We start from the raw sequence: 26,212 nt of genomic DNA on the forward strand, positions 1-26,212 counted from the left end.
GTGCAATTTTTTAATTGGTGTTTTACACTTGAAAAGAGATCCATAGTTAGATAGATATGTGCAAATATTAATTCGTGTTTTGCACTTTAAAAGAGATTTAATTCATCTGACTCTTACAAAATCCATAGTTAAGATAGATAAATTCACTTTTTTAATTCATGTTTTATACTTTTAAAGAGATTTGCACTTCAAAAAATTTAATCCATCTCAATTCTTACAAAATCCATAATTAAAATAAATTAAACTATACCTCTCTAAAATTTCATAAATTCCAAATTTGATGAGTGAAAATTTCATAAATTCCAAATTTGATGAGTGAAAAGTTAGATTACATCCTAATAGAAAGTTATATCCTAATAGAAATTCTTGATAGCTACATAAACGTTATCTTGATCAATGAAAGGTCATAAGTCTTTGAACAGCTGTGTACATGAAAGAAAAAATAACTATATACATGAGAGCTAGTGTCAACCGAACATGCCTCCCATGCCTTTGGAACCCATCTGCTTCATTAAGTTCTGCAACCCTCCCATGCCACCAATCTGCTTCAGCATTTGGGGTAGAAGATCCTTGCTCATCTGTTGAGCATTCATATTCTTGGACAAGCCACCCTCCTTGGGAATCTTGAGGCCCTTCATCTTGCTCCAAACCTTAGCCAACCGTTTGTATTCTTCCAGCATTGCCATCACTTCCTTAACAGGACGACCAGATCCACGATCCACTCTCACCATTCTCGACTCAGTCATGAACGTGGGATCCAAACTATCAAGCTCTTTATTCGTCATGGAATCCATCATGGTCATGAACCTTCTGATACGCACTTGGATTTCCTTTCCCATGCCCTTGGGCATTAGTTCCCGACTGAATCTAGGAATCATGGAAAGCATCTCACCAATAGACCCCATTTGAAGAAAGTTCTGGAACGGCTCATACATGGTTCTCAATGTGAATTTGCCCTAAGAAAGTTTCTGCAAAAGATCAGATTCTCCATCCACAGGCACAACTTCCTGAATTTTATTCATGAAACCAGACCAATCCCCCATGCCCAGAATTCTCTTCACAAATGGCTTCACATCAAAAGCCTCAAAATCTCCCATGTGTTCCCCTGTTCCAAGAAATATAATAGGGCTCTTTGTTGCTGCAACAGCACTGAGTGCACCTCCACCCTTTGCATGCCCATCCGTTTTAGCAACAATCACAGCTCCTACAGAAACAATATTCTTGAAAGCCTGTGCCCGATCAAATGCAGCTTGACCGATATGTTAAGCTCCATTGATTTTACACAAAAGCTACCTTGATTTATGGAATTGCAGCTTTTCTTAACTTATGGAAACCAACTGCAGTAGTTTCCTTAAGTTAAGAAAATCAACTGCAATTACTAAATTTATAATTGGGAGCTACTAAAGTGGTCCATTACTTTGATTTGATCTCTACCTTGATTTGTGGTTTTTCTAACACATAGCTTTTAGAAGCTTGATGGAAGCTTAGCTATATATTCATCTGTTTGGTCCCCAAGCTCATATCTCAACCCCCTTCAGTTTTACACCATCTAGCTGAGATAGCAGAGCTTGGAAGTGCCTTCAGAATTCTTGCGTTCTTTTTCTTTTGCTTGGATTGAAGCTAGAGTGCTGAAGAAGTAGCAGGCAAGTGGACTGTGGATTTCATCAAACATCACCAATGGCTGGAGGTAACTCGTATCCCTGGGTATTAAGTTTCAGTGATTCTTTTCAGTTCTTTCCGCATGTAGAATCATTGTTTAAGTTTATTAGTTTTCTAACAGTTGGTATCAGAGCCCCTTTTACCTCTGCCTTGCTGTGTGTTGGCCAAGTGACTATGTCATGCATGCGTTATTGTTTTCATTGCCATTTGGTTGACTGGCGTGCCCTCCACTCCAACTTATCCAAGTCTTTGCGGGATTTAAGTTAATGAGTTTTGTCAGCCGTGTCGATAGTTAAATTTTGCACAAACATATGTTTATCCGAGGTCTATGGCTTTGTAAAGACTGTAATCGAGCTTCTCCATTTTTTTAAGCTCAAAGTTTGGCATTGAAGTATACAGAGTAAGCTTAATGTGATTCGCATCGCCCCTTGCATCGACCTCGAAACCGTTGTCCCTGAGCCGTATTAGCCCCTTCATGGAACCGTAGCCATTGACGCCCCATTCAGCGATATGACCGGGGTGGGAAGAATGGCTGGGGTTACTGGGCAAGGTGAAACCAGAGACGCAATGCCGCTTTATCTTTAATTTTGATTTTGTGAAGATCGAAATGGAATTAATGTTCATCTTGATATTTTAATTTTTTGAAAATGAACCGAACTGAGCGACTGACCTTTGGATCTCTGGTGCGTACAATCGGGGCCCCTACATATTTGTGAATGAGGCGTATCATGAAGCATCCGAGAGCCTCGTCACAGTGAAAAGAGCCATTATGTGTACCGATTCTTTTAAGGGTTTTCCCCGTCTCTTCTTTGGACATATCCACAGCTTTAACCAAAGAACTGTCATAACTGTTATGGCATTATCAACTGTTAATTTATGATAATAACATGATAATAACGATAATTTAATTTATTGTTATAATTTAATGCATAATTGATAATGCCATAACTGTTATTATCATAATTATTAACATTATAATAATGTGAAGTTACGTTAATCTTATGCCATAACAACACGTAGATTATAATTTGATTGGCAAATTTTCACAAAATCCCTTACGACATTAGAATCCTTAAAATTATTTTGGTGAGAAAATATATGTATGTAATTTTAAGTTTTATTTGTTTTATGTAAATGAAAATATGCGTAACTCTTCTTTATAATATTTATAATAATAAACATTTTAGCCAACTGTTTTGGAAATTATGTTTATAGGCGTTTTTTTTTTTATAAAGATTTTTGTGGCGATGGTGTAGAAGATTTGTCATCTTTGACAGGTGGTGAATTTTCCACTGGCAATACTGCTTATAGTCATAACCTCTAGTCTAAAAATTTCAATTTATGGATTGAAGGAACTTGCACAATTTTGTGTGTTAGCATGTGTTTAGGCTCACATGAAATTTTATATAAATATATATATATATATATATATATATATATATATATATATATATATATATATATATAATCAACAATGCAAAATGCAAAGTAAATTGATTACATATTTATTGTAAAATTTACATTGAATTTACATTTATGAACCTTTGTAATTAAAGAGAAATAAGAAATGGTTTATTTCTCATTTGGGCATTTAGTTTTGATTCTATGTTTATTTCGCATGAAGTTCTGATTTAGCATTGTTGAAAATTAATTTTTGTGAGTCAATATCCGGGTTTATTTTATAAATTGAACAATCAATTTGTAGTCATTTTCGGTAATGCTGACTGCTTTTGATTTTGCTGGAGAATTATTACAGTTTTATGGAGTTTATTAAAATGTCATTTTGACTTACTCCTTTCAGTAAACATTATTTTTCTCTCTGGTTAAGTTTTGTTTATGCAACAAAATAATGTCTAATGATCCATATGATTTTAATTAATTAGAGAATAGCCACAGCATCTTTAATTAAATAAAATTATATATTGATTGGCAAGATCACATAAAGATTATTTACACATTAAATTGTAATTAATTACACTGAAGATAATAAATTTTATCCCACAGGAATTTTTATTATATTTATGTGATTAATTAGGATAAAATTTCATAACCTACCCACAGGAGTTATGAATTAATAAGTTTTATCATAAAGTTTTATTGAATCTGTTTGAATTGAAAATTTAGCCCACAGGCAATTTTCATGTCATTTGATTCAATTCTTTTTAGCATCATCATAAAGTTTTATTGAATCTGTTTGAATTGAAAATTTAGCCCACAGGCAATTTTCATGTCATTTGATTCAATTCTTTTTTAGCATGTTTTACATTGGTAAAACATGAAAGTTCATAAAGTTTTATTGAGTCTGTTTGAATTGAAAATTTAGCCCACAGGCAATTTTCATGTCATTTGATTCAATTCTTTTTTGCATGATTTACATTGGTAAAACATGAAAGTTATTAAGCCTCAATTTTAACATAAGCATGTGATCCTTTATTTTGATGCAGCAGTACAACCTGCAAATTTCTCTGAAATTCGTTGTGACATTCCCGAACTTAAGGGAGATAACTACAAGATTTGGAAGGAGAGGATTCTCCTTCATTTAGGGTGGATGGACATAGATTATGCTATCAAGAAAGATGAACCATCGACACTCACTAATACCAGCACTGCAGCGGACGTCGCGCTTTATGAACGATGGGAGCGATCCAATCGTCTAAGCATGATGTTCATTAAGACTAAAATTTCAGCTGGTATTCGAGGTTCCGTTGATCAGCATGACAAGGTCCCAGACTTGTTGAAGGCCATTGATGAACAATTCGTCTCTTCAGACAAGGCACTGGCAAGCACCCTAATCATGAAATTCTCATCCCTAAGGCTCACCAGTGTGAAAGGTGTGCGCGAGCACATCATGCAGATGAGGGACACTGTGGCTTAATTGAAGAAACTCGAGGTTGAAATATCGGAGTCCTTCCTAGTGCACTACATCCTGAACACCCTTCCGCACCAATATGGACCTTTCAAAATCTCATACAACACACATAAGGATAAATGGTCAATTAATGAACTCATGACCATGTGTGTTCAAGAGGAAGAGAGACTGGTGATGGAACTGGGAGAGAGTGCAATGCTGGCAACGCGTGGAAAGGGCAATTCTCAAGCCAATCGGAAAGGGAAAGGTAAAGCACCTCCCCAAGCCGATATCAAAAAGGTTTCCAAGTGTTTTTTCTGTAAGAAGAAGGGACACATAAAGAAGGAATGCGCCAAATATCAGAAATGGCTTGGAGACAAAGGTAATTTGATCTCGTTTGTTTGTTATGAAGCTGATATGGTTAACGTTAATATTAACACATGGTGGATTGATTCTGGATCAACAATTCACATTTCGAATTCCTTGCAGGGTTTGCAGAACCTAAGGAAGCCAGTGGGAAGTGAGCAAAGCATCTTATCAGGAAACAAGATGAGCTCGCATGTGGAAGCCATAGGAACATGTTATTTAACTTTAAGTAGTGGTTTTGTTTTGGAGTTAGAAAAGACCTTTTATGTTCCAAGTTTTTCTAGAAACTTGATTTCAGTTTCAAGGCTTGTACCTTTTGGATATTCCTTAAACTTTTCAGAAAAATCTTTCAGTCTATTCTATAAATCTGATTATGTTGGGAATGGTATATTGTTTAATGGTCTTTACTGCATTAATTTACAAAACAATGTCACATATGATTCAATGCATGTTCGCACTGGCACTAAAAGATGTGTTATTAATGAAGTTTCCTCTAAATTATGGCACCGGAGACTAGGTCATATCTCCATAGATAGAATTAAAAGATTGGTAAATGAAGGAATACTTAATACTCTAGATTTTACTGATCTTGAGACTTGTGTGAACTACATAAAGGGAAAGAAGACAAACAAGTCAAAGAAAGGTGCCAATAGGAGTTCAGACATATTAGAAATCATACATACTTACATATTTTATTGTCCATCTCACAGCACTAGGATTGTGGAATCAAGAAATGCAAAGTTTCTTGAAAATGACTTGATCAGTGGAAGCGATCAAACCAGAAACATAGTTTCTGAGAAAGATCAGTCAGAATCTCAACCTTCCACTTCAAGTGAAAGATTGGTTATTGTTCATAGCACCCCTCAAGTTCAAACTGGTGTTGAACAACCAATTGTTGAGGTTCCACAAGCTGCTGACGATATTCTAGTAGATCAAGGAGTTCAAGAGTTGCCAAGAACTTTTGAACAAGAAGTTGAACCACATACTTCTCAGGAAGATGATGTTACAACATTAAGAAGATCTACTAGACCTAAGAGATCAGCAATTCCTAATGTATGCTCAAGTCTGCACAAGACCTGACATTGCATTTGTTGTGGGAATGTTGGGACGATATCAGAGTGATCCAGGTTTAGACCACTGGAGAGCTGCAAAGAAAGTAATGAGGTACCTTCAAGGGACCAAAGACTACATGCTTATGTATATCCTGTTTGAGGCTGCTTTACATGGTGTATGGCTTAAGAATTTCATTTCTGGGCTTAGAATTATGGATTCTATCTCTAAGCCATTGAGAATATATTGTGATAATTCAGCTGCTGGTTTTATGGCTAAAAAAGTGGGAGTCGAAATAAACACATCGACATTAAGTATTTAGCTATAAGGGAACGTGTTAAAGAAAAGAAAGTGGTCATTGAGCACGTCAACACTGAGTTAATGATCGCTGATCCTTTGACTAAGGGCATGCCACCGTTTAAATTCAAGGATCATGTATTGAATATGGGACTTGGTTCCATTATGCAGTTTTTCATTGTATGGACAATGTTAATGAAATTCTTAATTATTGTGATGTTTTTTCTCATATTTATGTGCAACTTAAGTTGATTTGAGAAAACTCATTTAAGAAGGACCAAGAATAAACATAAGGTTTATTCATTAAGAAATTGTTGCCACATAAATTAGAATAAGAATAAATGCATAGTAATACATGGAAGATAATACTCGTCATTAGAGGACTTATCGCCATGATTCATGTATCTATTACTTAATAAAGATTGTCAATGGTTTTTGAGACATGAAGTTTGGAAGTATGGACCAAGTGGGAGAATGTTAAGCTCCATTGATTTTACACAAAAGCTACCTTGATTTATGGAATTGCAACTTTTCTTAACTTATGGAAACCAACTGCAGTAGTTTCCTTAAGTTAAGAAAATCAACTGCAATTACTAAATTTATAATTGGGAGCTACTAAAGTGGTCCATTACTTTGATCTGATCTCTACCTTGATTTGTGGTTTTTCTAACACATAGTTTTTAGAAGCTTGATGGAAGCTTAGCTATATATTCATCTGTTTGGTCCCCAAGCTCATATCTCAACCCCCTTCAGTTTTACACCATCTAGCTGAGATAGCAGAGCTTGGAAGTGCCTTCAGAATTCTTGCGTTCTTTTTCTTTTGCTTGGATTGAAGCTAGAGTGCTGAAGAAGTAGCAGGCAAGTGGACTGTGGATTTCATCAAACATCACCAATGGATGGAGGTAACTCGTATCCCTGGGTATTAAGTTTCAGTGATTCTTTTCAGTTCTTTCCGCATGTAGAATCACTGTTTAAGTTTATTAGTTTTCTAACACGATACTGCTATCGATGACAAATATCACAAGGTCTGGATTTGTTGCTTGGGATATTTGTCTCATTTCCTCAAATAATGCAGCCTCATGCTTGTGCCTCCCACTGGTATCCACAATTATGAGATCCCTGTTTTCTCTCTTAAATCTCTCTACCCCTCCCCTTGCAATTTTTACAGGATCTTGTTCTGTATGGCTTCCATAGAAGGGAATGTTGACCCTAGTGGTATTCTGTTTGAGCTGATCAAAAGCACCAGCCCTAAATGTATCTGCACAGACCAGGGTTGGCTTCCAGCCCTTCTTTTGATAATACTGTGCATACTTTGTACATGTAGTAGTTTTGCCAGAGCCCTGTAACCCTACAAACATGACAATACTGGTTTGCTTTTTGTTTGGGGAATAAGCAGGTTTTCCAGGGTCCAGCATTCTGCAAAATTCATCAAAAATAGTCTGTTGAATGATCTTTCATTTATTGTGACCAGCAGCCACGCCCTATAAATTGACAATCTTTTTTATGTTGCTCTGCATTTCGCGGACAATTTTGAATTGGACATCGTCCTGGAGTAGAGCTCTTGATATCTCGTTCAGGCAGCTATTGAAGTCTGTTTCGTCAATAATGGTGGCATTGCTCATGCACTGGATGGCACGGGAGATACTCCCACCTAGCTTTGCCAACACCATTCTTGTTGAAACTCAACCTGCTGGAACGTATTTGAGATTTTCAATTACTGTTCTAAGGGCAAAATAAAAAATACACCGAGAACCGAAGCTGGAATCCACTGGTTATCGTCAGACTACGAACGAAAATTGTCCAACGCTCCTGCCACTCTCCCGCTCGGTCTTGATTATGAACGCCCTTGTAACTTTCCTAACTCTTATTTATTTACTTAATAGAAAGCTTGTAGGGCTTTTTTAGGAAATATCATAATCTATCAGATCGGCGAAGAAAATTTAATCCTGATATGTTTATAATCATATTACTTTATTTTATTGAAATTATTATATCTAGTAATAGTAACTCTATGTTATTATTATTAGGTGTTTTTAAATTGATCTATTGCATGTAAATATGTTTTTAAGTCAATTTGAAAACCAAAAATAACAAAAATTAATAATTCAATTTTATTGAATTTGTAGCAATATTTTTATTTTTATTTAAAATATTACACTGAAATGTATGCTTCTACATAATCTATAACTACAATATCCATAAATATAGTTATTACAAAACATATATAATTATTTTTAATAATCATGATTTCTATTTATAGCCAAATATTAGGTTTAAATTAAATATAAATTATGATTGTAAATTAAATTTTATTTTATCATATAAATATAACGGTTTATTAAAATTTTATCTATATATAAGACATAGTCTAACTTAAAGGTGAAATGGTTTTTTCATAAAACATTTTCTTTTTAATTTTAACTAAAATCTGGCAGAGTTTTTTTTTTCTTTTTTCCTTTTTCTTTTTCTCTTCAATGAATCAAGTATTTCTAATAATTCATAACAAGGTTACATCGTGAGGAGCTCGATACTAGCCTACTTCTAGTAGCCTCATTCCCACAAGACTTATTGGCTAGAAGATAATGAAAAAACCACATTGATAATAAACAACATTAAACCCAAAGACCATATGCAGATTGCCCAAAAAAACCCAAAACCAAAATACAACCAATCTTCATCCGAACACAACAAGATTACGCAACACCTAGTGTGTCCTGACTATTTCCTAGAGGTGGAGAAGTGAGAAATCCCTTGTGAATATGTGATTCCACGTGTGCCAACCTGCCCTCCAGTCCATCCACCCCTCACTTGGAGTCTTCTTTGTCCTTGACACAAAGATACTAGTTTATCAATCATGTGTCATTAATTGTGTTGTAATTCGTTCATGAAAGCAACGATTTCATTCTGGTCATCATGTGGGTCACAAGCGAGTTGCTCTAGAATGGTCATGACCTATTGAAGTTTGTGTTCCAGTGCATCAAATAGAAATGGCAAGTTAATTACACTTGGGGATGGAGGTGGTTGTTGGTCTACCTCCTCCCGTAATCTCAAACTTTTGTCCGATGGTCTACTCCTTGGGTGCAAGGTCCCATGCCTCTGCAGGCATGACTTTGCTGGCGATGCATGGGTCATGGAAGGTTTGTAGGAGGTCGCAAATTCCACACCCACACTCAAAGAAACTAACGCCCTCAAGTCCCAAGCAAGGGTACCAAGAAAAGTTACATAATTGCACACTGTAATAGAGATGACACCCAGTCGCTTCCAATAGTAGTCAAACCCAGAGTTGTAAGTGACTCACAAGCCTAGCATAAAGAGGAGAAAACCCATAAACAACACCATTACCTCCACGATTGACCACAAGAATAGAAAACCAAATAGAAACCAGGAGGGGCCAACCCTCAATGAACATAGACTCATATACTACTACCCTAAGCCAAATACGTGTTCTGCTAAGCAAATTAACAATCCTGACAAGGGAAAAAAGACATGCAAACCTAAAGACTATGGAGAAGAATTTAACCAACAAATTCAAAGATGAAAATTCATGCACATATTCCATATAACCACTAGCTCCATTTATTGGATGTTTTGCCCTAAATCCCCACTCTTGTTGAATGTTTGAGCAAACTGTTGCAAGCTAGGGTCCCAAGTTGTTCTATGCTGCATTGTGACCAAAATAAGGGATTAGCTTCCAAAGTCAAAAATAGTAACTAATCGAATTATTGCTATTTGGGGAGCCAGGGATGGTAAGGATAACAAGCCACCTTGCACTCTTATAGAGACATTCCCTACTAGCTTCTCTTCACCCTTTACCATGGTAAAAATAATGACTTTGCCACCCTTCAAGAACCCTCCATTCTCGCGTACCATGTGAGGGTGTTAAGTACTCATCATGTTAGTTCATACCACTTGGGCAAATGCCCCTCCCCATCCTTCACTTAAAACAGAGGTCACCCTCAGGGGGAAAAATCCAACATAGACTTCTAAAAATTTGAATTTAAATTGTGTAATCTATAGAATTCAAGTGCCTCGTGAGTTTTTCATTATGCTAAATCCATTTATGCATTCAAAAATGTATTTTAAATAACAAAAAATCACAATCTTACTTCAAATTGTATTGCTACATTATAATGAAAAAAGCTATCTTATCTATAAGTTAAACTACTCCATATATATATATATATATATATAACATTAAAAAATTTAAATTATAAAAAAAAATGCTCAAATAACAAATAACAACCTACATGACAATTTACTAAAAACTAACATATATTCATCTCAACTTCAAATTTATCACATATTCAAAAGTACTAGATATAAATCTTCTCACATTTTTTTTACTCAAACAAATATATACTAGTATAACTCTTTTCTCAAACAAAAATTTACATATTGAGAAATTTAATTCTTATCAACTTTAAAATAGATATATATTAATTATATTACTATTACTTTAATATTATAATAATCATACTATTATCATATTATTAATATTTATTAAAAATACTATCTTTATTAATATTTTATATTAATGGTTTATTATTAGCTGTATCTATTGAATTTATCTCATATATTATATCTTCATTCTTAAAGATTATAGTGTTCACTCATTTGATATTTTTATCATTTTGTATTTCTCTTATTTTTTTCCCTTTTTTATTAGGTTTTTTAATTCTTTCATTTGCCATCAATTATTTGTCAACGTTATTTATTTTTTTTAACTTTTCCCACTATAAATGTATTTATTTGGTTTTTATATTTTGTTAGTTGTTTGGAGATGAATCTCACATTGGACTAGAAGACATTGATCGGAAAATTTTAGATTATTGATTTTTTTTATCAATATTGAAAATTAATTTAAGTTTAATGGTATATTTTTTTGAAATTAATTTTAATTAAAATTATTCAAATTGTAGGTTTAAATTTTAATTAAAATCATGTATTTGAGTTTTTATTAAGACATCAAATCTATTTATGTATTTATAAATACAATTTAAACAATAAAAAATTATATCACCAAATTTAACAAACATATATATATTTAAGTATTTAAAGGTACAAAAGTGTATTTAGTATTTGGTATAGAGTAATAATAATGGGATGTAAGTAAAATTTGTGAAAAGTTAAATTTAATTTGGAAAATATAAAAAGTATGATTTTAAAAAGAATAGGTATTGTTTTTTATAAATTATTATATATTAGTAAGATTGTGATTTCTGGTTATTTAAAATACACTTTTGAATGTATAAATAGAGTTAACACCTTAAAAACTGGTGAAACAATCAATTTATGCAAATTAAACAACTTAAAGATATTACTTTTAAAAATCTTTAATGGATTTTGATCAAAATTGATTTAAAATTGACTTAGTATTTTATTATTTTCTCTTAATAAATATATAATTGTATTTATAATGTATGTTATTTATAATTTTCTTATTTTTTCATTGATAAATGTTGAATTATATTTAAGAAATCATAAAAATGTTGAATAAATAAAATTTGGATAAAACAAAATATAATTTTATTTATCAAAAATAGCCTTTGTAAACTAGTAATTAGAAAAAAAATTCTTGTAGTTTCAAAACAAGAAAAGATGGTTAATGAAATCACTTGGTACAACCCAATTGTCAAAAAAGATAGCGAAAAGGAAGCAAGATTAACTAGTCTTTATTTAACCCTAATGCAAATATTAACCTCTTAAGCAATGGTATTTTTTAGCAACAAGCACACTCTTATTTTGTATCTCAACCAGCTTGGTGATGTCTTTATAAAACATTACCAAGTCTTCGTGATGGGATTGAAGGTCAGTCAAGAAAGTTCACCATGCCATATACATGGTGTTTTTATTTTTGCACATCAATCTAAATAGTCACAAAGTCCTTAGTGTGCCAATGCATCTTGAAGACTTGCTTTAAAAGGTTGTTCTTTCTAATTGTGTGATTAGGACCCCTAAGAGGGATGCTAGAAGGTTTCCTTTTTAATTCATGTAATATTTCTTCTCTATTCTAGCATCCTTGACATCTTTGCATGCGAATTATTCGTAATGTTTTTTATAGAAGGAAAAGTGTAGCTCATCATTATTAATACATAAACTACCATGGGTATTTCAATGGAAATTTCATCCCAACAGATCTGACAAAATTAAACAAAAAAATTTGAAATCTATACTATGAAAACTTATTTCGCTTTATATTTATGATTTGTAAATTATTGTTTATTTTGTATGCATGCAATTTATAATTATACACAAAATAGAGAACAAAAAAATTTAAAAAACTCACAAACCACAACTAACACAAGATATATCATGGGAACCCTTTCAAGAGAAAACTCAACTAGAAGGTGAGGCCTCTCTATTCTCTTTCTCTGAATAGAAAATGGATGTTAGTACAAAGAAGTAAGGCCCATGGCTTGTGGGCTACCATAGTGCAAAAATTCTCTCTATGTTCCCTGTCCTTATCCCTCTCAGCAACTCTAATCGTCTATGAAACAAAATGCACTAGAAGGGAATGGAACCATTTTTCCTCTTAGTGGCCTGGTTATAACACATCTCAATAGCCTAATAGTGATTAGGTTTGTCTCCTCCAAATATTAACTAGAGTTAAAATATGGATTCTTTACAGTCTTCTTCATCATGATCATATGGATAGCCCCTTTTCCATGAATAATGGGAGCTTACATGACATCCTCTCAAATGATGGTGGTCAAAAAAAGAAGGTCAACTTTCGAGTGGCATGCTGATTGCATACATATTCTAATTGTGGTCATTCTTGTGACGTTGGAAAGGTATCTATGTGCATAATAGGAAAAAATGTGCCGCACTAACGTAATGAAGTTTTCCCCCAAAAAATACTATTCGATGCATCAAAAATCTCCCATAAGGTTCAAACCCCAATTTGCCAAATTGGGCCCCCCAGTAAAAATGGTTGTATGGGTTGATTCGTCCACTTTTCACAGTCTCAAAGCATCACGGTAGATGAAAAATAATATAGTGATCCAATTTTGATCACACTTCCCCATTTTGGGGGCTTTTTTGTCCCCAAAATCTTCCAATAAATGAGGTGAGGAACTTTTTCCTTCCACCTCTCTGATGTACCATGTAGAGTTGCATGGAAGTTGTCCTTTCAACCCAATCTACCAAAGGTCATGCTACCATGTCTTGTAGTAGTAGACCTCTTCTACAAAACTGTATTCTATGTCAAATATTTTTGAACAACTAGTTACCCAAATCCTCTATAAAAGGTAAGACATGTTCCTCTTCCTAATATAGAATGGAATGCTCTAGAGTTTCAGATTCTCTATATCCACCACTGAGGAAATGTGCATGTATGGGGGTAGACTAAGTCTATAGGTGTTATCTCAAAGGTACCATACCACAAATCCTTGATTTTATTACCAATTCCATGTATGTTATCTTTGTTAAACTATAACCATACTCTGTTTCCCACCTTGAATTAATTTCCTATTCTATGTTGCTCATGCCTAACCTTTTGTACATGTATATGGATTTTATAGATCTTCTAGAAAGAAAATCCTTATCTTAATGCCTCCCTTGTAAGATCCTCCCTCACTCCTCTTTATTTATTATATGCAATATTCAATGGTGAAGGTGTTAAATATCCAAAACAAGTTTCAAATGGGGACTTATCAATAGAAGTTTGGATTTCCCTAAGAGTGTTGTATATATACCATATTTTAATTCCAAGTCTTCTAATCATTTGATTGTAACCCCTCAAAAGTTGCACCAATTTCATGTTGACTATTTCTGTTATCCCATCTATATATATTGATGGAATGTTGTAGACCTCTTTATCTCCATGTGCATCTTCTCCCAAAATGCATTAAGAAATATTTTGTCCCCGCCTAAAATGATGCTTCTCGGTATCCCAAAGTACACCAAGACTTGTCCAATGAACAAGTTGGTTGCTTCTTTCCAACTAATGGGATTTCTACAGGGCATCAAAACACACATCTTACTAAGCCTGTTAACTACTATGAGTAATTATTCATGTCCTTTCCTGGTTGTTGGTAAACCTCCCACAAAATCCATGGAATTTCTTTTCCAAGGACGAGTGGGTATAGGTAAGGGATGACATAGGCATTATTTCTTGTTACTAGGCTTACCAGTACAAAGTATGCATCCTCTTATGAACCTAGCTACTTGCTTTTGCATGTTGGGCCAATACACATACCTATGTAAGTTGGCCAATGTATTACCTACACAAAGGTGCCCTGCAACCTTGGAGGAGTGAACTTCTCTAATCAGCTATAATTTATCACCTTTAGGAACACATAATGTATTTAACCTATAGAGTAACCCATCCTAGAGATGATAGTCAATGGTTCCAGTACCATCCAAAATTACTTAAACTGTTAGGGTCCCACCCTAAACCCCTTATTTATGTAGTAGGATCAAGTCATAAGTATAGTCAAGTAAAGAGTCAATAAAGCCCATATTAATAATTTTAAGTGGTTAACCCACATTTAATGATGGGACCACAGTTAGTTGCAAATGGCTCATAGTATTAGATAGATGGTATTAATAAGAACCATGGTATTGCATGTATGAATCATATATAAAGGATAGAGACTACCTGCGAGGAGTATCCTCTCTTATTTTGTAATCGAGCTCTGCTCTATTGGCGGTTGCCCCCTCGAAGAGGCAAGTGAACATTGCTTTCTGAATAATAAAATACTTGCTGTTGTTTCTCACTGTTCTATGTTCTGGGGATATTTCTTCGCATATTTGGTATTCTAGTATCATCTTGCAGGTTAAGAGCATAACAAGTGGTATCAGAGCACTTTCCAGTGCCAGTGGGATCTCCATTTCTTAGCAATTTTTTTTTGGCTAGAGATGTGTTCCGACATCTTTAAACCATGGGATCTGTCATTGAGCGCATAAACCTATGGATTTGGAGAGGCATGCACGCAGGAAATACAAGAGGTGGTCACGCTTGTTGGACTCCCTTGTAACCCCTGTGGGTACCCCTTCGAGTAGTAGCGCATTAGATATAACCGCGCAAGGATCGTCTTCCAAGTACCCTCTGGGTATATCGGAAGCCCCATAGCTCCTTTAAAACCTCGCCATAGATAAACCGTCAGCCGTCTTGCTGCTATAGTACACCGAGAATAGCACTCGAAGAGATTAATCGCCCGTACGATAGGGTAGTCGGGTTGTACGGCTAAGGGTACGGTTGATCCTCCTTAGTTAGCACCCTGAAACATTGGGTCGAGTACTACTGTCAAACCCTTATGTATATTGCGATTTGTAGCACCTAACACTCCTCGAGACCATAGTTCACTTCTCTATCTTGGGATCATGCATAATATCTGCTAGATCATATCTCGCAAGTGAGGGTTTTACAGCAGTGGCAGCAATCAGTCCCGCCATTCAGATTTATCAGCACAACCATTCAGAACTCTCAGATCCATAAGATCTGCCATCCAGATTTGAGTAAAGTCTAATACCCCCTAGAGCACTTATTGGTGACTTAGCCCATAAGAATCAGGACGACGAGCTGAGCAAGGTGGTACCATTCAATTGTTAGTGCCAAAAAAAATTCGGGTAGTCCCAAATTTCAAGTACATCGGATCGGTGCATGGTAGAAACTAGAGCTCAAGCTATGGCCAATGAGAAGATCAATAAACTTGAACAAACCTTGAAAGACATCCAAGACCAGCTGTTGAAAATAACTACAACACCCTCAAAGGGCAAGGAGGAAGCCCGCGAAGAGGCGTATATTGGCAATGAACATACTGAGGGTGAGTCTAGCCACTCTCTTCACCTCTGGGGCACCCACCAACAATCCCGTCCGTGACCTCCCAAGCTGGATATGCAAAAATTTGATGGCTCTCACCCGGCAGCATGGATAACACAAATGGAGCAATATTTCAATCTGAATTACATCTTGGATAATGAAACGTAGCTTATGGTGGGGAGCATGTACTTGGACAATGAAAGATGGCAATGGTGGTAATGGCATCAACATTTCAATGGAAGGCCCTTGACTTGGGACACATTCAAAAAAGCTCTTATGGAGCGCTTTGACCATGACTCTACTTTTTTGGGACGTCACACTAAGCTCTGATAGATTGGCACAGTGGATGAATATATTATAGCCTTTGAAGCCTTAGCTTTCCGCACTATGGGCCTCCAAGATGAGTTCTACACGAAATGTTTTATCAGTGGTCTTAAAGAGGCCATACAAGCTCACGTCCGACTGCACCACCCTACCACATGGACGAAGGCTTACAAGGTAGCTTGTAAAGTTGAATGTGCGTTAGTGGCTCAGTCCAATCGCCCAAATTTCAACTCCAAGGGTCGCCCCCCACAGGCTCCTAGCACTACTCAAACACTTAAGGTTCAAAAGGTGTCACGTGCAGAAATGGCAGAAAGAAGAATGTAGGGATTATGTTACTACTGTGATGAAAAATACTCCCCCGGTCATAAATGCAAGGAGCCCAAATTCTTTCAAATTGATGCTATTGATCACAGCTCATGAGAGGAAGCCCCACCACTTGAGGAACCAGAGGAGGAAGAAGAGACAACTAGAAGGACCATGTCCCTGAAGAACCAGTTATTTTGCTGCATGCTTCAGTAGGGATTTCTTCGCCTTAAACTCTCAAAATCAGAGGCTTTATTAAGCATTGCCCAGTGGTAGTCTTGATTGATAGTGGAAGTACACATAATTTTATACATCAAAGAGTCACGGAAGCAGTGCATTGTTTTGTACAAGAAATTTCTAACTTCCAAGTCCAAATTACAGATGGGGCAACAATGAAATGTGACGGCCGCTGTGAAAATGTCAAACTTCAAATGGGGGTTTATCAGTTAAAGACCCACATGTTTGTAATCCACATGGGAGGGTGTGACATTGTCCTGGGTGCTGAATGGCTTTGCACATTGGGCCCAATCACAATGGATTTCCAGGAGTTATATATGAGCTTTAAGCAGAACAACCACACACATACCCTCCACGGACTCCCGGTGGGAGCTCCCTCTATCATTAGCTCACATAGGATGAAAAAATTGTTAAAAAAGGGCCATCATGGAGTTATAGCTCAACTTAATGCCATCCAGGCTGTCGAACCCCATTCTCTTTCAATTCATCCTAAGATGCAACAGATCTTAAATAACCATCTGCCAGTCTTTGACAAGCCTCATGAGCTTCCACCCTCGAGAGGGGAACATGATCATAGCATCACTTTGGTCCCAGGGGCCCAACCACCAAATGTGCGCCCATATAGATACCCATTCGCCCAAAAGAATGAAATAGAAAAAATAATCAAGGAACTTTTGGAAGCAGGCGTCATTCGTCCCAGCATTAGTCCTTATTCATCACCGGTGGTCATGGTACTCAAGAAAGATGGGAAATGGCGTATGTGTCCAGACTTCAGGGCCCCCAATAAGTTGACAGTCAAAGATAAATTTCCCATCCCGGTTTTTGATGATTTGCTGGATGAACTAAATGGGGATCAATTATTCACTAAGCTTGATCTTCGTTCAGGTTACCACCAAATTCATGTGAAAGAAGTCGACATTCCAAAGACTGCTTTCCAAATTCATGAAGGCCATTATGAATTTTTGGTCATGCCATTTGGTCTTTGTAATGCCCCATCTACTTTTCAGAGCCTTATGGATCACCTGCTCAAACCATATCTCAGAAAATTTGTCCTTGTTTTCTTTGATGACATCCTCATCTACAGTCACACTTGGGCCACAAATCTTTAGCATGTAGATCAGCTCTTGCATGTGCTCTGTGAGAATAAATTATTTGTTAAGATGTCCAAGTGTTCTTTTGGCATGGAAGAAGTTGAGTATTTGGGCCACATTGTGGGGCGTGAAGGTGTCAGGGTGGACCCCAAAAAGATCCAGGCAATGCAGGAATGGCCTTAACCTAAGACTTTGAAGAGCGTGAGAGGATTTTTTGGTCTCACAGGCTACTATCGCAAGTTTGCCTTCTCAAGCCAACAACTAAGTGGGAAGAATTTGGGACAATCTACTTATGAGAAGGAGATGATGGCCATATTACATGCAGTAGATACCTGGCGACCTTACTTGTTGGGGCAACGCTTCCAAATCTACACAGACCATCAAAGCCTTAAACATTTTTTGGAGCAATGCCTATCCTCACCACAAGAAAATAAATGGCTCACCAAAATGCTGGGATATGAATATGAGATAATTTACAAGAAAGGGTGCGAAAATATTGTAGCAGATGCATTATCTCGCCAATTTGAGGACGAAAGTACCCTGCTCACAATTTCCCTTCCCGTTCCAGAATGGATTGAAGAGGCTCAAAGGGAATGGTTTTCACATCCCTGGCTCTCCCAACTCATTACTCAATTGCAGGCGGATCCAAATTCCACCAAGGGCTACTCGTAGCAGGATGATATTCTGCGCTACAAGGACTGAGTCATACTATCACCAACATCCACCCTCATAAGCAGCATTTTGGCGGAGTTGCACTCATCCCCCATTGTAGGACATTTAGGCTTTTAGAAGACATATGCTCGCACTCGAAGATCTTTCTTTTGGACAGGAATGAAAAAGGACATTCTTACTTTTGTAGCAGAATGCAACGTTTGTTAGCGCCACAAAGGAGAGACGGTCAAAGCACCAAGCACATTACAGCCATTGCCCATTCCAACATCACTATGGACGAAGGTTTCTATGGATTTCATTACAGGCCTTCCAAAGTCGGGAAACAAGTTAGTCATTATGGTGGTGGTGGACAAACTTTCTAAGTATGCTCATTTCTGCGCCCTACCCCACCCTTTTACACCAACTTTGGTCGCTCAATCTTTCATGGATCAGATCTTCAAATTGCATGGCATGCCCATTGTGTTTGGCGTTCCATTGTGTTTGATCGTGACCCAGTCTTCACCAGTAATTTTTGGTAGGAACTCTTTAGGCTACAAGGTACCCAAATAAAGCTAAGTACTTCCTATCATCCACAAACTGATGGTCAAATTGAAGCAGTCAGCAAATGTCTGGAAACCTACCTCAGGTGTTTCACTTCAGAAAAACAACATCTTTGGGTACAACGGTTATCTCTAGCTGAATGGTGGTATAACACCAACTATCATGCCACCACTAAAATGACTCCATATGAAGCAGTTTATGGTCAACTCCCTCCTTCCCCTACTTATATCAAGGGGTGCTCAAAGGTACAAGCAGTGGATCAACTCCTACAGAACCGCACAACCATGCTCGCCCATCTTAGAGAGAATCTTCATCAAGCTCAAAACCGCATGAAGCAATAGGCAGATCAACATCGATCAAAATGCCAATTTCAAGAAGGATACCAGGTATTTTTGAGGCTGCAACCATATAAGCAAACATCACTCAAAGACAAGGGGTGTCAAAAACTATCTCCAAAATTCTACGGACCGTATCAAGTACTTCAGCGCATTGGAGAAGTGGCCTACAAGCTAGCTTTGCCACCCACTGCAAAATCCATCCAGTTTTTCATGTCTCATTCCTCAAGAAGGTGATTGAGAACAATTGCAGAATTCAAACCAGTCTACCTAAACTGGATGAAGAAGGGTCAATCTGACTCCAACGTGAACAGGTCCTGGACACAAGAGAATGGTACTTGCGTGGCCACATGATCAAGGAAGTCCTCGTCAAGTGGAAAGACACGTCTCTGGAAGATGCAATCTGGGAACCAGCCACTATTCTTCAGCAGTTTCCGCAGCTTCAACCTTGAGGACAAGGCTATTCTTATGGGAGAGGGCATGTTAGGGTCCCACCCTAACCCCCTTATTTATGTAGTAGGATCGAGTCATAAGTATAGTTAAGTAGAGTTAATAAAACCCATATTAATAATTGTAAGTGGTAAGCCCACATTTAATGACGGGACCACAGTTAGTTGCAAATGGGCCATAGTATTAGATAGATGGTATTAATAAGAACCATGGTATTGCTCCATGGTATTGCATGTACGAATCAAATATAAAGGATAGAGACTCCCTGCGAGGAGTACCGTGTCTTATTTTGTAATTGAGCTCTGCTCTATTGGAGGTTTCCCCCTCGAAGAGGCAAGTGAACAATGCTTTCTGAATAATAAAATACTTGTTGTTGTTTCTCACTGTTCTATGTTTTGGGTATATTTCTTCTCATATTTGGTATTCTAGTATCAACTTGCAGGTTAAGAGCATAACATAAACACCTCCTTCAAGTCTTCATCCTCTTAATATGCCTCTTTGCATGCATCATGGGTGAATGGATCCATGTGAATCATAGCTCCCAAAATTGTGAGCTTTGATGTGGATGGCCTTGATATAAATCATACTACTATTATTAATTTTTTTTTGGTAAATAATTTTCATTGTATTATTGTGTATTTATCCCCTTTTATTATTTATCTTTTACTTTTTTTATATATGTTTTTTTTTTAATTGGTTATATTTTTATGTTCTATTTTTATTTTTATTTTATAATTTTTTTAGAGCACCCTCACTTTTTATTTTTATATATTCTTATTTATTTATCCTTTTTATTATTTATTTATTTTATAATTTATTTAGTTTAGTTGGTTTATAATATTATATATATAATTTTCCCAAATATAGTCATTTTCCTCTAATTAGAAATATCCCTATTTCTAATTATTAGTCATTTTTACTTCAATTATATTTTTATTAGTATTTTCAAAGTGAGTAGTCTAATTAATAAATAAAATGATCTTTCTCTCAATATTTTTTTAGGTAGAAATTTTTACAAATCATAAGTTAATGTTGGTTAATCTTCAAAGATCAAGTGCGTCAAGAGTCTTTTTTGTTAGGTGTTGAATCCATTTATGCATTCAAAAATGCATTTTAAATAATAAAAAATCACAATCTTACCTAAAAATTGTATTGTCATTGCCAAATTCCTAAAAATGCATTTCATTGTTGAACTCAGAGGCTCATTCTATAGTCCATGCTTAATCTCAACTTGACAAGTGACAATTTTAAAATTAAATTAAAATATTCTTTTAAAAAAATGTTTGGTATACCCCCAATCGGGGAGAGAGCCAAATGATCAAACATGATGGGATCAATGTCATGGTCATAATAATAATGAGTATTGGCAAGTGGTGAGCCGTAGATCTCCACACATGCCTCCCTAGGGGTGAGATGGTGTGGCAATTTAATGAGATGGTGTTATGGTGGGTGGCCATGGCTAGCTTGGTCGTTACAATACTGGTACCATAGGCAGAACAAAACCAATTGGGAGGGAACACAGGATATTTCTATGGCTCAAAACCTAACTGGTGTTAGCAGAATCCAACCTTTCAGCAACTGTAGTAGAGGTTATGTTCTAAATATAATTCCCATGAGTGCTTTGTTCCCTGTGCATGAGAGCTAGTGTCAAACGAACATGCCTCGTATGCATTTTTTTAATTCATGTTTTATATTTTAAAAGAGATTTGTAGTTCAAGAGATTTAATCTGTCTCAACTCTTACAAGATCCATAGTTAAAATAGATAGGTGCACTTGAAGAGATTTAATTTGTCTCAACTCTCACAAAATCCATAATTTAAATAGATAAATGCAAATTTTTTTTTACACTTTAAAAGATGTTTGGGATGTTTACTCTGTCTCAACTCTAACAAGATCCATAATTAAAATAAATCTATACTTGTTAATAAATCAAACTATACCATTCCAAAATTTCATAAATTCTGAACTTCACTACTGAAAAGTTATGTCATATAGAAAGTTATATCCTAATAGAAATTCTTGATAGCTACATAAACACAACTTTATCGAGTCCTTGAAGAGCTATGTACATGAAAGAAAAAATAACTACGTACATGAGAGCTAGTGTCAACCAAACATGTCTCCTATGGTTTTTTTTTAATTCATGTTTTATATTTTAAAAGAGATTTGCAGTTCAAGAGATTTAATCTGTCCCAACTCTTACAAGATCCATATTTAAGATAGATAGGTGCAATTTTTTATTTCATGTTTTACACTTTAAAAGAAATTTTCACTTCAAAAGATTTAATCTATCTCAACTCTTACAAGATCCATAGTAAAGATAAATAGGTGCAATTTTTTATTTCATGTTTTACATTTTAAAAGAGATTTACACTTTAAGAAATTTAATCTATCTCAACTCTCACAAAATCCATAATTTAAATAGCTAAGTGAAAATTTTTAATTCATGTTCAAAACATATTTGCAATATTTACACTTCAAAAAGCTTAATCCGTATCAACTCTTACAAAATCCATAATTAAAATAGATCTATACTTATCAATAAATCAAACTATATCTATCCAAAATTTTATAAATTCCAAACTTCATGACTGAGAAGTTACATCCTAATAGCTACATAAACGCTAACTTCATCAATGAAAGGTCATATTCAAACATAAGTCTTTGAACAGCTGTGTACATGAAAGAAAAAATGACTATATATATGAGAGGTAGTGTCAACCGAACATGCCTCCCATGCCTTTGGAACCCATCTGCTTCATTAAGTTCTGCAACCCTCCCATGCCACCAATCTGCTTCAGCATTTGGGGTGGAAGAGCCTTGCTCATCTGTTGAGCATTCATATTCTTGGACAAGCCACTCATCTTACCACCCTCCTTGGGAATCTTAAGGCCCTTCATCTTGCTCCAAACCTTAGCCAACCGTTTGTATTCATCTATCATTGCCATCACTTCCTTAACAGGACGACCAGATCCACGAGCCACTCTCACCATTCTCGACTCAGTCATGAACTTCGGATCCAAACTATCAAGCTCTTTATCCGTCATGGAATCCATCATGGTCATGAACCTTCTGATACGCACCTGGCTTTCCTTTTCCTTGCCCTTGGGCATCAGTTCCCGGCTGAATCCAGGAATCATGGAAAGCATCTCACCAATAGACCCCATTTGAAGAATGATCTGGAACTGCTCATACATGGTTCTCAATGTGAATTTGCCCTGAGAAAGTTTCTGCAAAAGATCAGATTCTCCATTCACAGGCACAACTTCCTGAATTTTATTCATGAAACCAGACCAATCCCCCATGCCCAGAATTCTCTTCACAAATGGCTTCACATCAAAAGCCTCAAAATCTCCCATGTGTTCCCCTGTTCCAAGAAATATAATAGGGCTCTTTGTTGCTGCAACAGCACTGAGTGCACCTCCACCCTTTGCATGCCCATCCATTTTAGTAACAATCACAGCTCCTACAGAAACAGTATTCTTGAAAGCCTGCGCCTGATCAAATGCAGCTTGCCCAATACTGCTATCCATGACAAATATCACAAGGTCTGGATTTGTTGCTTGGGACACTTGTCTCATTTCCTCAAATAATGCAGCCTCCTGCTTGTGCCTCCCACTGGTATCCACAATTATGAGATCCCTATTTTCTCTCTTAAATCTCTCTACCCCTCCCCCTGCAATTTTTACAGGATCTTGTTCTGTATAGCTTCCATAGAAGGGGATGTTGACCCTAGTGGCATTCTGTTTGAGCTGATCAAAAGCGCCAGCCCTAAATGTATCTGCACAGACCAGGGCTGGCTTCCAGCCCTTCTTTTGATAATACTGTGCATACTTGGTACATGTAGTAGTCTTGCCAGAGCCCTGTAACCCTACAAACATGACAATACTGGTTTGCTTTTTATTTGGGGAATAAGCAGGTTTTCCAGGGTCCAGCATTCTGCACAATTCATCAAAAATAGCCTGTTGAATGATCTTTCGTTTATTGTGACCAGCAGCCACGCCCTGTAAATTGACAATCTTTTTTATGTTGCTCTGCATTTCGCGGACAATTTTGAATTGGACATCGGCCTGGAGTAAAGCTCTTGATATGTCGTTCAGGCAGCTATTGAAGACTGTTTCGTCAATAACGGTGGCATTGCTCATGCTCTGGATGGCGCGGGAGATACTCCCGCCTAGCTCTGCCAACACCATTTTTGTTGAAATTCAACCTCCTGCTGGAACGTATTTGAGATTTTCAATTACAGTTCTGAAGGAAAAATAAAAAATTACACCGAGAACCGAAGCTGGAACCCACTGGTTATCGTCAGACTACGAACGAAAATTGTCCAACGCTCCTGCCGCTCTCCCGCTCGTTATTGATTATGAACGCCCTTGTAACTCTCCTAACTCTTATTTATTTATAGAAAACTTGTAGGGTTTTTTAGGAAATATTATAATCTATCAGGTCGGCGAAGAAAATTTAATCGTGATATGGTTATAATCATATTACTATATTTTATTGAAATTATTTTATCCAGTAATAGTAACTCTATGCTATGGCATGTAAATGTGCTTTTAAAAAGATGTTTTTAAGTCAATTAAAAAACTAAAAATAACAAAAATTAATAATTCAGTTTTATTGAATTTGGAGCAATATTTTTATTCTTATTTAAAATATTACACTGAAATGTATGCTTCCACGTAATCTATAATTACAATATTCATAAATATTGCTATATATATATATATATATATATATATATATATATATATAATTTTTAATAATCATGATTTTTATTTATAGCAAAATATTATGTTTAAATTAAATATAAATTATGATTGTAAATTAAATTGAATTTTATCATATAAATATAATGGTTTATTAAAATTTTATGTAATAAGTATTGAAAAAATTAATGATTATAATAAGACATAGTTTAATTTATAGGTGAAATGATTTCTTTCATAAAAAAAATTATATTTAATTTTAACTAAAATTTGGCAGAGTTTTTTTCTTTTTAGTGAATCGAGCATTTCTAATAATTCATAACAAGGTTACATTGTGAGGAGCTCGATACTAGCCTGCTTCTAGTAGCCTCATTCCCACAAGACTTGTTGGCCAGAAGATAATGAAAAACCCATATTGATAATAAACAACATTAAACCCAAAGGCCATATGCAGATTGCCCAAAAAAGCCAAAAAAAACCCAAAACCAAAATACAACCAATCTTCATCCCAAAACAACAAGATTACCCTGGAGCCCACAGAGAATCAACCAGAACCCGATACTCTAATGAAACAGACATTTACACAGGAGGAGAATGCTCCAGCTACACATTCAGGGACTCACATTTCGGATCTGCAACGAGAGCCACAAATGGAAATCAGCGGCATCAAAAGAACACATGGATCAGAGGGCTCCGAATCTGACAAAGAACACCAACTAATCACCATGGAAAACCAGCTTGCCATCATCACACCCACTCCCGACACTGGTGGTTGGCGACGGGTGGAGAAGAAGAAGGGCAGAAAAGTTTAATCTAGCTGGAATTCTTTTTCTTTTTCTCTATATCTTGTAGTTTCCTGTCACAACAGGAACAATTATTTGCAATTTTGTGATTCTCTTTACTCTGTTCGCTGCCTGGCTTTACAGGAACAGCTATCTGAATATGCATCATGCATCTACAAAATGTAATTTTATCAACATGAATAAAATTACGATTTTTTCCTACGGGAAAAAAAACAACAAGATTACCCAACACCTAGTGTGTCCTGACTATTTCCTGGAGGTGGAGAAGGGAGAAGTCCCTCGTGAATATGTGATTCCACATGCGCCAACCTACCTTCTAGTCCATCCACCCCTCACTTCGAGTCTTCTTTGTCCTCAATACAAGGATAATAGCCTATCCATCATGTGCCATTGATTGTGTTGTAATTCGTTCATGAAAGAAATGATTTCATTCTGGTCATCATGTCGGTCAGAAGCGAGTTCCTCTAGAATGGTCATGACCTGTTGAAGTTTGTGTTCCAGTGCATCAAATGGAAATGGCAAGTCAATTACACTTGGGGATGGAGGTGGTTGTTGGTCTACCTCCTCCCCATAATCTCAAACTTTTGCCTGATGGTCTACTCCTTGGGTGGAAGGTCCCATGCCTCTGCAAGCACGACCTTGTTGGCGATGCATGGGTCGTGGAAGGTTTTCAGGTGGTCGCAAATTCCACACCCACACTAGAAGAAACCAATGCCCTCAAGTCCCAAGTAAGGTTACCAAGAAAATTTACATAATTGCACATCG

The 26,212-nt window shown here is 36.2% G+C and overlaps 2 pseudogenes; both read right to left on the bottom strand.

Moving 5' to 3' along the window:
- Positions 1–467: 467 nt before the first annotated feature.
- On the bottom strand, positions 468–7,890 carry LOC149182372 (signal recognition particle subunit SRP54 2-like; annotated as a pseudogene).
- Positions 7,891–22,652: 14,762 nt separating this feature from the next.
- Positions 22,653–24,128, bottom strand: LOC149182373 (signal recognition particle subunit SRP54 2 pseudogene; annotated as a pseudogene).
- Between the last annotated feature and the right edge of the window lie 2,084 nt (positions 24,129–26,212).

Source organism: Pinus tabuliformis, chromosome 3_2, assembly GCF_031772625.1.
Source record: "Pinus tabuliformis cultivar Carrire ecotype Pingquan chromosome 3_2, CPIR1, whole genome shotgun sequence".
NCBI classification, from domain to species: domain Eukaryota; kingdom Viridiplantae; phylum Streptophyta; class Pinopsida; order Pinales; family Pinaceae; genus Pinus; species Pinus tabuliformis.